Source organism: Arvicola amphibius, chromosome 1, assembly GCF_903992535.2.
Source record: "Arvicola amphibius chromosome 1, mArvAmp1.2, whole genome shotgun sequence".
Taxonomy (NCBI): domain Eukaryota; kingdom Metazoa; phylum Chordata; class Mammalia; order Rodentia; family Cricetidae; genus Arvicola; species Arvicola amphibius.
Genome location: NC_052047.1, coordinates 45,526,392 through 45,543,178, shown reverse-complemented (window position 1 = coordinate 45,543,178; position 16,787 = coordinate 45,526,392).

Sequence of the window (16,787 nt, the reverse complement as noted above, 5' to 3'; positions counted from 1 at the left end):
AGATAATGTGTCTGGAATCAAAATGCTGTGTCTAAATAATCCTTTCATAAGTCTTACTGAGCATGCGTCTCTGGGCATAATTGTAGTGATTCTGCAAGATCTGGCTTGGGATACAGAATCTTTGGGTTGGCTGCTGAGATAATTAATGCTTATGCAAATAAATAAGAACATAGCTTTTCATTTTTCTTCAGCCATAATGTGTTAGAAAACTTTACCTTAAGAAATACTGGTGTAAAATAGGAGATTCTGGAAAAACAAGTCTGGGACTTGTGAGATAATTTAGTGTGTTAAGGTGTTTGTTGCTGGGGCTAGAGACCTGTGTTTGAGCACTGAGATCCACATTATGAAACATACATGCACTGTAGCACCCCTTTTCACAATGGACACATAAATATAAATAAAATACTTATTTTTAAAAGTTAAAAACTATGAATTGAAATCGCCATTTGAAATTGTTAACTACTGTGGTATACGTACGTATACTCAGTGCTATGAGTAGACTATCTTGAGGAAGCTCTCTCTCTCTCTCTCTCTCTCTCTCTCTCTCTCTCTCTCTCTCTGACTGTCTGCCTTTTAATTAGGATATAGCACTCAGCTACTGCTACAGGTCTTTCCTGCCACCATGCTGCTTGCCACAAAAATGGGGAGGGGGGATTGGGGAGAGAAAAGAGTGAAGTGGAGGATGGGAAGAGCTTGGAGGAATAGGATGGTTGGGATATAGGAAGAAGGGATATGGGAACAAGGAATTATATATCTTACTTAAGGGAGCCATTCTAGGGTTGGCAGAGACTTAATTCTAGAGGGGTTCCCAGGTGTCCAGGAAGACGTCCCCAGCTAGGTCCTTGGGCAGCTGAGGAGAGGGTGCCAGAAATGTACAGATCCTATTGCCATACACATGAATATCTTGCATATCACCATAGAACCTTCACCTGGCATTGGATGGAGAAAACGACAGAGCCCCACATGGGAGCACCGGACTGAGCTCCCAAGGTCCCGATGAGGAGCAAAAGGAGGGAGATCATGAGCAAGAAGTCAGGACCGTGAGGAGTGTGTTTACCCATTGAGACGGTGGGACAGATCTAACGGGAGACCACCAAGTCCCGTTGGAATGGGACTGATGGAACAGGGGACCAAACCGGACTCTCTGAATGTGGCTGACGGTGGAGGAGGACTGAGAAACCAAGGACAACGGCAATGAACATGAACTCTACAACATGGACGGGCTCACTGTGAGCCTTGTCAGTTTGGTTGCTCACCTTCCTGGACTTAGGGGGAGCTGGGAGGACCTTGGACTTAACATAGGGAAGGGAACCCTGATGGCTCTTTGTCTTGGAGAGGGGTGGAGTGGGGGTATGGGTGGAAGGGAGTGGAGGGAAGGGGGAGGAGGAAGGAAGGAAATGGAAATCTTTAATAAAAAAAATGAGGAAAAAATAATGAACTAAACATCTAAACTATAAGCAAGTCCCCAACTAAATACTGTCTTTTACAAGTGTTGCCATGGTTATAGTGTCTTTTCAAAGCAACAGAACTATGACTAATACAGCAATCAATCAGTAAAGGTGTGATCTATGTTTGAGAACTATATAGAAAGAATTCTCTGTTCTGAGATCAAGGCGGCAATCCTGCAGTAGGACAGATTGGTTGCTAGAGTGATGTTTTTCTGGTATTGTTAGAAATTAAGGTACAACTCTTAGAGACAAGTGTGACAAGTAAAGGGACTGGTGCTACTCCCATTTCTTTGGCTTTTATTGATGGTTGTAAATAAACTTGTTTCCCAGTGTGACTCCCAGGAAATAATCTTTACAACTTATTTTCTAAAATAAAAGTGTGTGAAGAAAAATGGCGCTTGTGGGAAAAATAAGATTGGGAACAGATCACTCCAAACATAATGAAAACAAAATCCCAATGAGACAATTAAAGTCTATAGAACACTGGAATAATTAAAGAAGATGAATTAAATTCAATAGAAAGAAACAAACAATATAACCCAATCATTAAAATGCCTGGCTTTGCGTAAAAAGGAAAGGGGAAAGCAACTGAGAAAACAGGTACAAAAAAATAATAAAATAGTTTTTCTTTCTTTTAAAAGGCTGGAATAGCTTAATTCTGGGATTAAGGTAAAAAACGCATTCACACCAGGACAATGATTCTTTAAATAGAACAGCTGGTCCATTTGAGTCGTGGAAGGGTAATGGGATGATTCCCAAACCTGTTTTTCTTAATTTATTTGCGATGTTCCACTAAGACTACAGAAACCTGTCTTGGAAAAAGATTCCTTCAGCTGTGACATTTTCAAGCCATTTCCCATCAGCTCCATGGTCATCAAGCACACAGGAGCTGGCTCGCACCCCCATAAGCTTCACTGTGGCTGAGGATCTGGACTGTTGAGAAGGTTCTTAACTGATGGAAAGTTCTGGGAGGAGATTCTCTAAGGAACATTCCCTGACATTCCACGGTTGCATGCCCACTGTTTGATCACTTTAAATACTTCGTAAGTCTCCATGCAATTTTTGAATTCCTAAAAGCCCTGTTTTTCTAAGCTATCATGATGATTAGAATGTATAGAGTTTCACAGCTGTTGAGGCTGAGACTTCCTATGTTCAGTCTTGCCATATCCTTATTCACTATTTTATTAGGAAATGATATAACTTTTAATTTTAATGGAACATTTTTGATAGGCATCTGTGCTGAGTTATATCTATATTATATACTTGATTTGTAAATATGTTATATTATTGTTTCTTAAAGGCCAAGACACAAACTTCATCTTTAACTGAATAATGGGAAACAAAGACACTGATGAAAATAAGCAAGTTACACAAAGCCTGGGCTAATATTTTTCACAACTGGAACATAAATCCAGGAGTGCCTTTCTCTAACATTTACAGTATTTTCCTTGTGATAGTCTTGTATTAAATGATAGCTGTAAGTGTCTTATTCACGTCAATCTCAACTTGTTTCCTTACGGAAATTCAAGTACCAGTAAATATGTTACTCACTTCAGTGACATCTAGTGAGGTTATGGAAAATAATGTCACGGTTGAAAATGACAAATATCAGTGTTAGGTTTTAAGAGTCATCTTTAGTTTGAGAATTAGAAGTGATGTTCTTATAAGTACTTCAGTTTTGAGAATTCACTTTCAATGTAACACTTCAAACAGTTTCCAAGAATCGTTTGTATCCTGCTTTCCCTCTCAAGGACATTGCTCACGAACAGAACTGGCAAAGCTTCATACAGAAATATGAATGGGTCATCGGAGCTGCTGAGAGCTCTCAGAAACATGAAGCATCTTTTGAATTCCTGGGTACTATGTCTTTATGGACACCCTAAAAGTTTTTATAGTGTCACCAGGAACAGATTGAAACTCTCAGTTCATTGTCTGTATGGTTTGACTCCTTTTCCCATGAAACACGTGAGAAAAGCAGCCTCCCTTTTCCTACAAGAAAGGAAACTAGCTCAGTTCATTTGGGACATGGATGATTCAATGTTGGTCTTCTCAAAAATTACACGTAATATCCTAATACTCACAGTGATGATACTGGGAGGTAGGGTACATGAAAGTGTTGCTTTGTAGCCTTTTCCAGAATATCACTGTTGTAATTATGAAGTAAGAAATTCTCATAAGCTTCCTGATCTTAATAATATGTACAGTTTCTGAATTCACATAATTTTATGAGGCTTTTGATTTTAGTGTTAAATGATATCTTGGTGTCTGGATGAACCAAGATTCATCTACTGATATATAACTTGGTTGCTTCAAAGTTTGGACAAATTGTTGCTTCCTAGTTTGGTCAGTTATTGATAAGCTTACTGCATAGCACTGTTTAGATTTAAATATTGACATAAATTTCAGCTTGTTTGGCTATTGTCATCAGTGTGATTCTGGCTTCTGAGATTGATTGGATAATGTTAATCGTTCCAAAAATGTCTTCTAAGTGTCTTCTAAAGTAGCTATACTGTTTGTGATTTTGGCCTACTTTTCCACATTATTTCCTACATTTAAGATGGTAAGTGTTCAGTGTTTTTACTCTTTTAGCAAATATGCTGGAATTTTTATTTTAATGACTTTTATTTCACTAATGATATAGTAAAATAAGCACCTTTATTGGCCTATTAATTATCAATATATCTTCTTTGGTTAAGGGTTTGACTGATAGTTGGTACAGTTTTAGTGGGATAATATGTTACCTCATTGTGTAATTTAAGATGAGTATTTATTTAGATATTAGTCCTTGGTCAGTTAAGTCTACTAATCTGTGGATTATCTATTCCTTCATATGACGTTGTATTTTACACCAAATACACTTTTCAATCATCAAGATTCAACATATTCATAATTTCTTTCACAAAATATGTCCTTGGTTGTCTGACTTCATATACTTTCTTTTTTTTCCAGTTTATTTATTTTTTATTAAACATTGCCATCTCCTCCCCTTCTCCTCCCCCTTCCCTCCCCTCCCCTCCACCCACACCCCCACTCCCTCCCTCTTGAGGCCAAACAGCCATCAGGGTTCTCTACACTATGTTGAGACCAAGGTCCTCCCAACTCCCCCCAGGTCCAGGAAGGTGAGCAACCGAACTGACAAGGCTCACACAGAGCCCGTCCATGTCGTAGAGACCAAGCCCATCGCCATTGTCCTTGGCTCCTCGGTCAGCCTCCACCATCAGCCACCCTCAGAGAGTCCGATTTGGTCGCATGTTCCATCAGTCCCATTCCAAGTGGACTTGGTGGTCTCCCATTAGTTCTGTCCTGCCGTCTCAGTGGGTGAACGCGTCCCTCATGGTTCTGACTTTCTCATGATCTCTCTCCATCCGCTCCTCATCAGAACTTTGGGAGCTCAGTCCGGTGCTCCAATGTGGGGCTCTGTCTCTATCTCCATCCATCGCCAGGTGAAGGTCAGGTGTCCAGGAAGACGCCCCCAGCTAGGTCCTTGGGCAGCTGAGGAGAGGGTGCCAGAAATGGCCAGATGCTATTGCCATACTCATGAATATCTTGCATATCACCATCGAACCTTCACCTGGCATTGGATGGAGAAAATGACAGAGCCCCACATAGGAGCACCGGACTGAGCTCCCAAGGTCCCGATGAGGAGCAAAAGGAGGGAGATCATGAGCAAGGAAGTCAGGACCGTGAGGAGTGCGTTTACCCATTGAGACGGTGGGACAGATCTAACGGGAGACCACCAAGTCCAGTTGGAATGGAACTGATGGAACAGGGGACCAAACCGGACTCTCTGAATGTGGCTGACGGTGGAGGAGGACTGAGAAACCAAGGACAACGGCAATGAATGTGAACTCTACAGCATGGACGGGTTCATATACTTTCTTAAACAAGATTTAGGAACAATTTGAATCTCTGAGGATTAAATAAGTCATGCAGTGACATCTATGTCTAAAAAAACAAAACTTATTAAAATATGATCATAATAGTTATAGTAAATGCTTATAAGGATATATTTAGTATTTAAAGATAAGATATTTACAATTAACATTTGATTTTGCTTTCATCAGTATTATATGAATGATAGTAGGATATTAGACTATTGGAAATGTATAATTAGGAAACTGGATTCATAGCATATATCTATGTATCTGTATTTCTTGTACCTTTCCTCAGCTCACATAGCTGATTAGTGTTGATAAAGGAATTTAAACACAAAAAGATCTTGGATTGAATTACACAAATATTATTGTTTGCTTCATGTATTGGTTTCCTTTCTTGTTGTTTTGGCAAAATACTTCAAAGAAGTGAGTGCAGGAAGGAGGTTTTATTTTGCAAATGGTACATTCCACTGTGGTGGCATAAGCATGGAGCCAGGAGTAGAAAGCGAATGCTAACAGGATCCACATAAGCAAGCAATAAATGAACAGGGAAGTTTCCTCCAGAGAGTCTCCGCCAGCTAATATCTCTAGAACTTTCCCAAAGAGTGTCACAAGGTGGGAAACAAGTGCACAAGAATGTGCCCTTTTGGGAGGCATTCTATACTAAAACTACAATATGCCACAGTCTGTGGAAAGTTCCACATGAGGAAAAATGGTGTGACTCCAAACATAAGGATACAGTTATAAATACGAGGAGAGGATAAATTCCTCATTTGAGGGAGTTTGTCAAATCAGCTCTCTTCAGATTTTGGCTTAGGACCTGATTTTCCACACCTCCATTTTACCAAAAAAAAAAAAAAAAAAAAAAAACCTTTTAATTACTAAAGGCATCAGCTAATCATTAATTATGCACCATCAATTATGCTTACATTATTGTTTCAAGTAGATACAATATCTGATTGATTTGACTAAAATAGCCCCCTTGATTCATTGTCAATTTGCATAAATTCGAATGCACTGAGAGGTTGCACAGTGATTCATTAGGCACTGCAAAAAGCAGCAACAATGTGAACAACAGGAGGCTTGTTCTCCGAGATTAGCATCATTTTTCATCAGGAAAAGAATTCCATTTCAGCTGGCAACCCTTTTTCTCAAATGTGATTGAGAATTTGCAGACATTAACTTCTACAACCTGTATAGGGAGGCAGCAAATGGTAACCAACTCCCATGACCATTTGCAAGGTATCTGTCCTGAAAGTGGTTAAAGCTACCCGTGGTGCTAGCCTGGTTCCTGGTGTAGCCTTTGTTTTTAGCAAAGGCTGAGTTAAGGAGATCTCTGGGAGGTGAGTGCAAGATGAAGCGCTGACTGAAGCTGTCCAGGAAGAACTTCCTCATTTTTTCTTAGATTACTTTTCCTTCCAACAACATTTTAATTAATTCTATTGTAAATATTTATTTGGAATTAAATATACTTGACCATTTGTAATATTCCCAACAAACCCACTATGAAATTTGCAGTGGTATCAAATTTTTGGAGGGTCACACATTTTACAAGTGAAAAACAACCACACCTGTTTCAGAATTCAATGGTTTCAAAAATCCTTTCTTATAAATCTAGTACTGATGACTAATTATTAAGCAGTAACCTAAGGCTAAATTACACTTCTATTCTTATTTCTAGTGAACTTTTCCTATTTGAGTAGATGATGCACATTTCATTTATGCTGTTGGAATGTTTCTTTTTACTGTCATCAGTGCTCTGTTGACATTTACTTAGGAAACCTTCATCACTATACAGACACATTTGCTCCAACGTAATCAAGGTTATGCTATAGCCTATGACTGTAACGGAATTTCCTTGTGACATGGGCACCTTTGTTTACTGTGCCCTTCCAGCATTTTCTGTGTCTGTGTCTGTTAGCTAGTATATAATGTATGTCTACTCAGTAGAAAGTAAGCTCCTAAAGAGAGTGAGCTTTTCCTTCTAATTTATCAGCAATGCCTTGAAACTAGTAGGTGTTCATTAAATATTTATGAAGCATGAACTGATTACATTTTTTCCTCCCTTTCAAATTATTCACTTTATCTTTTGATTGATAGATTGTTGAGATTCTTGCCTAATCTGAATTGAATCAATTGATCAATCATTTGACAAGGATGTCTGACACTAGTACTTGTAAAGTTGTTTGCATATTGATTTTTTATTGTTTTGATTTTCAGAAAAGTAAACAGCTTTGACACACTTTCCTAGCTTACTAATTAATAATAAATTACCAGGCTTTAGTCCTTATTATGAGTCTGGAACTGAGTATATTTTAAAAATCAAGAAGGGAAAAATAGAAAAAAATAAAAAAAATCAAGAAGGGAAAAATAGAAAAAAAAATCAAGAAAATAGTGACCAATAGGTAAATAGAAAGAAGGGAGGGAGGGAGAAAGGGAGGGAGGGAGGCAGGCAGGGAGGCAGGGAGGAAGGAAGAAAAAGAAAGAAAGAAGAAAGAAAGAAAGAAAGAAAGGAAGAAAGAAAGAAAGAAAGAAGAAAAGAAAGAAGGAAGGAAAGAAAGAAGGAAGGAGCGAAGAAAGGAAGGAAGGCAGGAAGGAAGGAAGGAGAAAGAAAGAAAGAAAAAGATCCCACAAAAGTTAATTATCAAGTACATACACATAAAACATTTGACAGAATTTCAATATGTTAGTTTTACAAGTGAAAACTGTGAACCTTAAAAGATTTCAGTCAATGAAGATCAGAAAAATATAACCTTGAGTAACTCATAAATGCTCAATAAGATAGCAATCAATTTTAGAATGAGCTTCATTTATTTGTAACTTTATCAGTTTCAAAGCGTTAACGCAATGTGGTTGGTTTTACTCTGTCAATGCTGAAAGGGAATGGTGTAGAGAGTGAGTTCCTCAGAGTCTCTACACAGCTGCTGTCACAGAGAGAATAGGGGCTGGGTCAACCAGAGTCCACGTTCTCAGTCCCTGCACTGGGGTCACTGAGAGGGAAGCAGCAACGCTTTCATTTTATTCTCTTATTATGTAGTGTGAAACCCACTGAGCTGAGCTACAAATCTGCTTTTGAGTGCTGACTGAGTACCATGAACCTCGAGTCAGATCTCTATTAGAAAGATAAGAGCATCGTTGTTCATCTCTTTCCTTCTGGGAGGAAATTGATTGATGCAAAGTTTTTCTTTCACTAAAACATTTCTCTTTGCCAGTGTCTGTTATCTTTTGGGATGCAAAAAAAAAAAATCAGTAACATGAGGATAATCTGGTCAACATAAGAAGAAGTAGTCTCAAAAGAAAAATAAAAAATTTCATCCATAATAAATATGGGTGATGGATCACATCTGTTCCTCACTGTGAAGGTTTCATAGGAATAGATTTAAAATCCACATTGGAACTAGTTTATGCAGCCGTCCTGTTTACATTGCTGCATGGGAGAGTGATCAGCAAGAATTAGAAGCTGGTACCTGCAAACATTTTGGCACCAACAAGGAACAGGAAAACGCTGTTCATAGTCTGGCTTGTAATTGAAACGAGCAGTTTTGTATAAAACCTTTGAATAATTAAATGGGGTTTAAAATGCTGGTGTACTTTAGGGATTACTCTATGTACCCATAATACATAAGAAAAGATCTCTGACTGATTATACTGTTTTCTAAAGAAAGTATGAGTCCCTAGATACATGATAAAACTTCAATAGCAAAGAAGTCTGCATTTAAGTACAAAAGTTTCACTGCCTTAATCTCTTATCACAAGTGGAATGATAAGCTTTTATTAGCTAGAATTTATATTGTTGATGTTTGCAGGTGACCTGTGTTGATTAGGATAAAATGATAGCATTTCTTCATTTGAATAGGAGCATAACAGAGAGCTAACACTTCATTTTTCTGATAAAATATAAGAAACAGTTTATTACTACAGAAAAAAGTTATATTTTTGTCACAGCTTGCAAGATTCCAGACAAAGATCAAATGAACTCATGGTTCTTCAAGTCCATTTCCCTGCCTGGTGGCAATAACAAAGAAGAAAACATAAGACATCATACCGAATATGAGACAGGATGATGTCATATCCCACAATGTTCTCTGGAGGTACACCCTAATGACCTATGAGCCTCACACGTGTAAATTCCTCATGAAGGCCATAGCATATTCTAATGGTATTACTTAGGGGTCTATGCCTTTCATGGTGAAACTACAGGAATCTTGTTTTTAAATTTCTGCAGTAGCTTTTTAAATATGTGTGTGTGTGTGTGTGTGTGTGTGCGTTATCTTTTACTTCTTTTATTTATGAAACCTTGAGTTTTAATTTGTCTTTTAATAACACCAACTGAAAGTCTCCATAAGAAGGCTTTTTCAGGGTTCTAAGCAGCAAAACTCTGCTGGCTGGTTTTGCTTAGAGCCAACTTTACTTCTTAGGTATGCTTTGTTTTCAAGATGATGGGAAGGACAATGAAGAAAAGATTAGGTTTTGTAACACCTTCAAAATATTCGAATAGAAATATTTCTTAAATATTTGATAGATTTGAATTACTACTATATTTCTCTAAATTATTGTAATTGCATATAAACTTCTTGTTGTCATTATTTTAAATGCATTCAAGGAAAAATGATATTCCCAGGATAGAATAATAGAATTATAAGACTTTTATGCCTTTACTTACTATTCAGACTTAATAAGTAACAGGCTTTTATAAAAATGAAGTGTTATTGTCATTCATTTTAGCTATTTGGGTTTTAAGCACTATCATTTTGAAAAATTACAAAGTGGAGTTTGGATTGGCTTCTGAAATAGCTTACATTTTTCTTAAATTATATTTGTTTCTTTAATACTAAAAGTAATTGTATTCTGAAATTAATACTGTCATTTTCTCAGCAATGAGAAAATAAAATTGACATTTTAAATAGAAAATGCATTAGATATATATTTACAGTTAGTCTCAAAAGCTATACATATTTCTTGATTTCGTGTTATTTTGTTTAACATGGTAACTATTAAGAAGCTACCTTAGGACAAATCATTTTGCCTCCTACTGTTAATTAGTTAATATTAAAAAAAAGTTGAGGCTACCTTTCTTTTGTTTTGATTAATGCTAATTAGGGTGATGCCATTTTAAACATTATCTTTCTTAATTTTTAAAATATTTATTTATTATTTTTACAGCATTTTGTCTGCATGTATGCCTACAAGCCAGAAGAGGGCACCAGATCTCATTATAGTTGGTTGTGATCTACAATGTAGTTACTGGGAATTGAACTCAGGAACTCGAGAAGAACAGGCAGTACTTTTAACCTCTGAGCCATCTCTCCAGCCTTATAAACTATCTTAACATGGAATGAAACTGTAGTCATTGTTTAAATCTCAACATGTGGGATACTTCTAAGAAAGACAGTTATGTTATTAAGCTCCTGGAAAGCAAAATTTAGATAAAGCTTGAAATTATTATGTAATGCTTCTTAGTCTACAATCTCGCAAACAATTTTGTATCCAACTTGCATAAGCACCACCTCTCAAAAATCGCTCCTATAATCAAACCTTTAAAAGGCAAAACCTCAAATACAAATCTAAGTTGTCTTTTCCAGAGATCTTATGCATTATAAAACTGCCATGGAAAATAACGGTTCTGGAAGAAATGGCAGTCCTTCACTGATGACTTTCCTGGTGGTCGAATATCCTTGAGGAAACATAAATGTTACTATACTACAACTAAGCTGCTCATAACCATGGCAATTCCAGCACTGGTATAAAAAGGTCTTAACTTTGTCGAATTTTGATTCCAAACACATATTTTAGCTTCCTAACATTTATAACACTGAAAACTTCTAAAATGTCAAACATATTTTAGCAATATTTGTAATGCAAATGTGGTACTAAGATTTTAAAAGGCACATTCTCCACTTTTTTTCTTGTGATGCAATTTCATACTTTCTAACTCTACTCCCATACACAGCCTGACCAATATTCTCATTGTTAACATTGATAGTATTGCATTTTTTATAATTTAAATTACGTGGAATTAAACACAGTCTGTTGGAAGTTTGTCTTTTGTCAACAATTTAAAACAGGTAGATCTGGAGGACAGAGTGGGAAGAAAGTAAGGAAAGAAACAAGAAAAAGGGAAAGAGATACAGGAAGGAAGGATGAAGGAAAGAGAAAACTAGAAGGTGAATAACAGCTCTGAAAAGGTTGTGTGTAAATAGTGCTTCGCCAAATCATAACATTCCTTATTTTACATATTTCCGAAAAACATAACTTGAATCAGGGAATTTAGTATTGAATTGCTTCTATGACTTTATGCATTCTTATGTAAAATGTAGTTGTACTGGTATTCAGAACCTGAATCATTCCAGCAGAGCTTGTGTTGACTTTGTCCATATTACACTTATACAGAGCTTTTGCTTACGTTAGCTTGAAATAAAACATACTGATTTCTAAATAGTAAACTTTTTATACAATGTGAGCAGAGGTTTTTTTTTTCCCCCCTAAATATTTAAAAGACTATTATCTCGGACACAACACTTAACAAGTGATATTGTGATTATCAATTCATTGTAAAACAAGTATTTGTTTAATATTCCTTAGTATCCAGTTACACTAAGACATTGCCCTGTCTCTAGCAAGTCGTTTATTTTTTAACCCTTATATTGCACATGCAGTTGGCTTTATAGTGTGACTGAGAACACAACAGAAAGAATGATTGGCCAGTGTTCCTGCACAGTGTCCTGGTACCACATCATTTCACCATCATGCTACATCCAACACCTATGCCTAGTGTGTGCCTGTCCCTCTGAGTCGAGAATCGGCCTGGTGAATCTGCTCGATCTTATGATTCATGCACTGCCCCAGTCCCTTTATTTAATTAGGGTCTTGCATCTACTGCCAAGCCCTGTTGGATAGCCCTGGCTGCACTGTCCCCAATCACCGTGCTTGGGCCAGAATGTACATAGAGTGCATCAGCTCAGGCCTAGACTGGCATCTGATTTCAGCAGTCCATGACCACACTTGAACTCCAGGATTTGTCTGGTTCAGCACTTTTCATTCCAGGATCTATTCTGATGAGTCAACATATCTTATTCTGAACTCCTCTCCCAGATTCCCAGGTCTACCTATAGTCCTTTACTTAGTGCCACTGTCACTTAGCCTCACCATCACTGCCCCCAACGTATAGACTTGGATCAGAGAACACATCCTTTGCACCATCTTTGCCCAGTGTGTCCCCCTGACTTCAAATCACCCATGCCATATCCAAACTCCAAGTCTTATTAATTAGGACCTATGTTCCTATGTTCTGTTCCAGTCTTCTGTGTCCATGTTTGACAAAAAAAAAAAAAAAAAACCCTCACAAAACATGTTCACATGTCTGAGCCTCATCACCAAAAAACAAATAGTATAAAACAGTAACCCCTAAATATACCAGGTTCATAAAGTTATCTTAAGATGAAAATTGTACAGATTTACCCAAACACACAGGATTTAAAAGAACCTCCAGAAAATTCATCAAATAATACAGAAATTTGAGGAAGCTGAGAAATGAAACAGCTCAATAGACTTCGTTTAAATACCTGAGGCTTCCCAAGAAAACACAGACAGATGGCTAATGGAAATGACACACAATCCAAAATTTAAAAACAAAATACAATTTTTAAAAAGAGAAATATTGAAGAGAACTCAATCTGGAATAAACACAGAATTGGAAACCTCAGTAACCCAACTAGAAAACACAAAGGAAAGTCTTGCAAGCAGAATGAATCAAGAAGAAGATAGGATATAAGGACTCAAAGACAATGAGAGCCAGAAGGTCCTGGTCAAGCATTATGCAGACATTAAGAAACCACAGATGCCAGCCCAGACTACTATACACAGTAAAACTTTCAATCACCACAGATGGAAAAAACAAAATAATCCATGATAGAACCAGATTTAAACAATACCAAGGCACAAATGCATCCCTACAAAAAGTAGTAGAAAAAATTCCAACCCAAGGAAGTCAGGTACACCCACAAAAGCACAAAAAATAAATTATCTCACAGATGCAAATTACAAAGAAAGGAAAAGCACACACAATAACATCACCTACAACAAAAACTGAAATAACAGAACTAGCAATTACTGGACATTGATATCTGTTAATATAAATGAACTCAGCTCACCTGTAATTAGACACAGGCTAGTAGATTGGATAGGAAAACAGAATCCATCCTTCTGTTGCATAAAAGAAACACACCTCAAAACACAACTCAGCCTCAAAGACAGACATTACCTCAAAGTAAAGTGAGGGAAAAAACTTTCCAATCAGATAGACAGCATCTTATAGAAGATGGGTCAGAAAATAGTAAACTAATCAAATGGGACCAGAGACCAAGCTATCCTAATATCTAAGAAAATAGACTTCAAACTAAAACTAATCATAGGAAATAAATACACTTGATTCTAATCAAGGGAAATATTAATCAAGAAGACATTACTATTTAACATATATTTGCATCAAATTCAGGTGTACTCAATTTTATGAACATATACAACTGTAATTGGTTCACATCAACACATTAAGAATATGCAATTTATTTTTCAACATAATATTTTCATTAATTATTTTGGAATTTCATATAATGTACCGCACCATACTTGCTTTCTATTCCTCCCAGGTCCATCCTCCTACCCTTGCTCCCCTTTTCCCCAAAACAAAAGACAGAATCATCAAGTTCAATTTGTGATGTGCTTAAAGAAAACTGAGTCCTTTCCCACCCTCAAGCCCAGATAGAACACTTAATCTTTAAAGAGCTACACTTCAGCATCTTTGTTTATATATTTTCCTCTTTTGAAAGCAGAAGTGGTTATCACAGAAGCCTTCAGTGTCTCTCATTTTCAGATATAAGTCTGCAGCCATTAATACCACAGCAAAAGAAGCTTCCATGAAATAACAGGCTACTGCAGCAAGGATTACGGACATCAACATGGTTTCTAGCAACAGAAAAGATATCAGCACAGTATCGTTGGCAGCACAGTCTGTGGACTTCAACATGCCTTCCTCTGTAACACAGATCAGAGTCACCAAAATGGCTTCCTGCTGCAGCACAGATCACGGAAAACAGCATGGCTCTGCAGGCAGAACAGAGCATGGGCGTCTTACAAGGAAATTGATGAAGAAAATGATGAACCAAATATCTTGTTTTTGCTCAGAGTCAAAGTGAGCTTGCAGTTCAGCAACATGTCTGAGGCAGGACCTATGCCAGGTCCATGTTGCTATACACTACCGTGCCCTTAGTTTCAGCCACCCTGTCAATAACCATGGTATGACCATTGTGTTCACAATCCTATTCTCTCCTTCTCTGAGGAAAGCAAGAAGCAGCAGCAGAGTTGGCTCCATGCCGGTGGGCTGAGTGAGCTGAGGCACTGGCCTAGCAGGCAGCATCAGAGCAAGTTGTGGCCAATGACAATGACTACTCAGTAATGAGATGCTCCTTTGTCCAATAGACCACACGGTGAGAAAGAATAGGTGATTTCAATACTTCATTTTCTTCAGGTTCTCTGGACTAAACAATAGGTAAACATTAAATTAAACTACATCTTATATCAAATGAACTTAACAGCCATCTACAAAATAAATATTTAAACTCCAAAGAATAATTATTCTGTCCTACAGCCTATGGAAGCTTATAAAAATATAATATGTAAAGTATATCATATATAATAATTATATACTAACTTCATATAAAATAATAATTATTATTATTATAATTACAATATAAGAAACAATGAAAAGGTATACTATATTAACATATTCTAGACCCATTTAGGCAAAAGAAAGAAAGGTAGCACCTAAAATAACAGAATCCAAAATAAACAGGGAAGCATCATCATAAGAAAATAATTCACAATTTTATATGGTAATACTTTAAAAACCTGAAATTCACTAAATAGAAAAATCTAACATAATTTCTAGATTACTCAAAACTAACAAAATTAAACTAAAAAGAGAAGAACAACCTAAACAGACTCATAGCAAACAAGAGAATTGAAACATGAGAAAAATATTTCAGATTAATAATAATAAATATTCAGAGAGATTCTTAGTAGAATTCTATCAGAATTTCAGAGATTTAGACCCAATCCTTCTTAATTTGTTCAAAGAAAGATAAAAGGAAAAAAGAGAATTACAGTTGAGAAATAAAAAGAAAAAATGCAATAATTTTCAACTTGTACTTTTGTTTAACTTTGCAATATGTAATTAATAGAAATCATATTATTTAATTTTGAATTGTGTTATTTTTAGGATAAATAATTATTTTTTAAAATATATCCTGATGTGAGACCACAGCAGAAAGCCAACATATCAGGGGTCTTAACAGTCATGGATATAAACAGTCAATGTCCTACTGTGGACTGTTCTATGGTATTGGATGGAGATATTCAATAAACAGTAAGAGCTCTATGGTAATTTCATTTGAATAAGATGAACGAATTTAACAATTCTTGTCAAATATATTTTCAGCAAGTATTAGGATAAACAATGTTTAGTTTTGGTAGTTTATGTATAATTTAATATACCTAACAAATATAAACTAAAAATATTTTTGGTTTTTATTGAGTTTATTTAGATATTACCATGAGAAGTTGAAGAGAGTCTTTATAATAATATGTTGAAAATTAGAAACAAAGTTATTTGTATTTGTCATCATAACAAAGAAAAACTACAAAAATCTTTGAATTTAAAAAAATAATTAATATTTTTGAATGTGATATAAGGCAATATAATGCTTCTTTTCATATTTTAAATATCAAACACCAGTCAGACTGTAGGACATTTACAAAACTATACTTCATTTTTCAAAGATAGTCATTTCTTTCATAATTTAAGTGGAAAAATAATGTAATTAATATATTAAAATCAAATTTATTTCCTAGTTATCTAGGATGCTCTTTCTCATATGTAAACAACTCTGAGATTGCATCTTATACCTGTAAGAATGGCCAAGATCAAAAACCCTGATGACAATTTATGCTGGAGAGGTTGTGGGGAAAAGGAAACACTTCTGTATTGCTGGTAGGAATACAAGCTGGTAAAGAAAGCTCTTTGGATGTCAGTGTGGCAATATCTCGGAGAATTAGGAAACAACCTTCTTCAAGACCCAATAATACCACTTTTGGGTAAAATCCAAAAGATGCTCAATCGTGCCACAAGGACATGTGCTCAACTATGTTCATAGCAGCATTGTTCGTCATAGCCAGAACCTGGAAACAATGTAAATGCCTCTCGACCAAAGGATGGATAAGGAAAATGTGGTATATTTACACAATGAAGTACTTACTACACAGCAGAAAAAAAAATCAACATCTTGAATTTTGCAGGAAAATGGATGGAGCTAGAAAACATTATTTTGAGTGAGGTAACCCAGACACAGAAAAACAGTTATCACATGTACTCACTCTTAGGTAGTTTTTAAAAATAAAGCAAAGAAAGCCA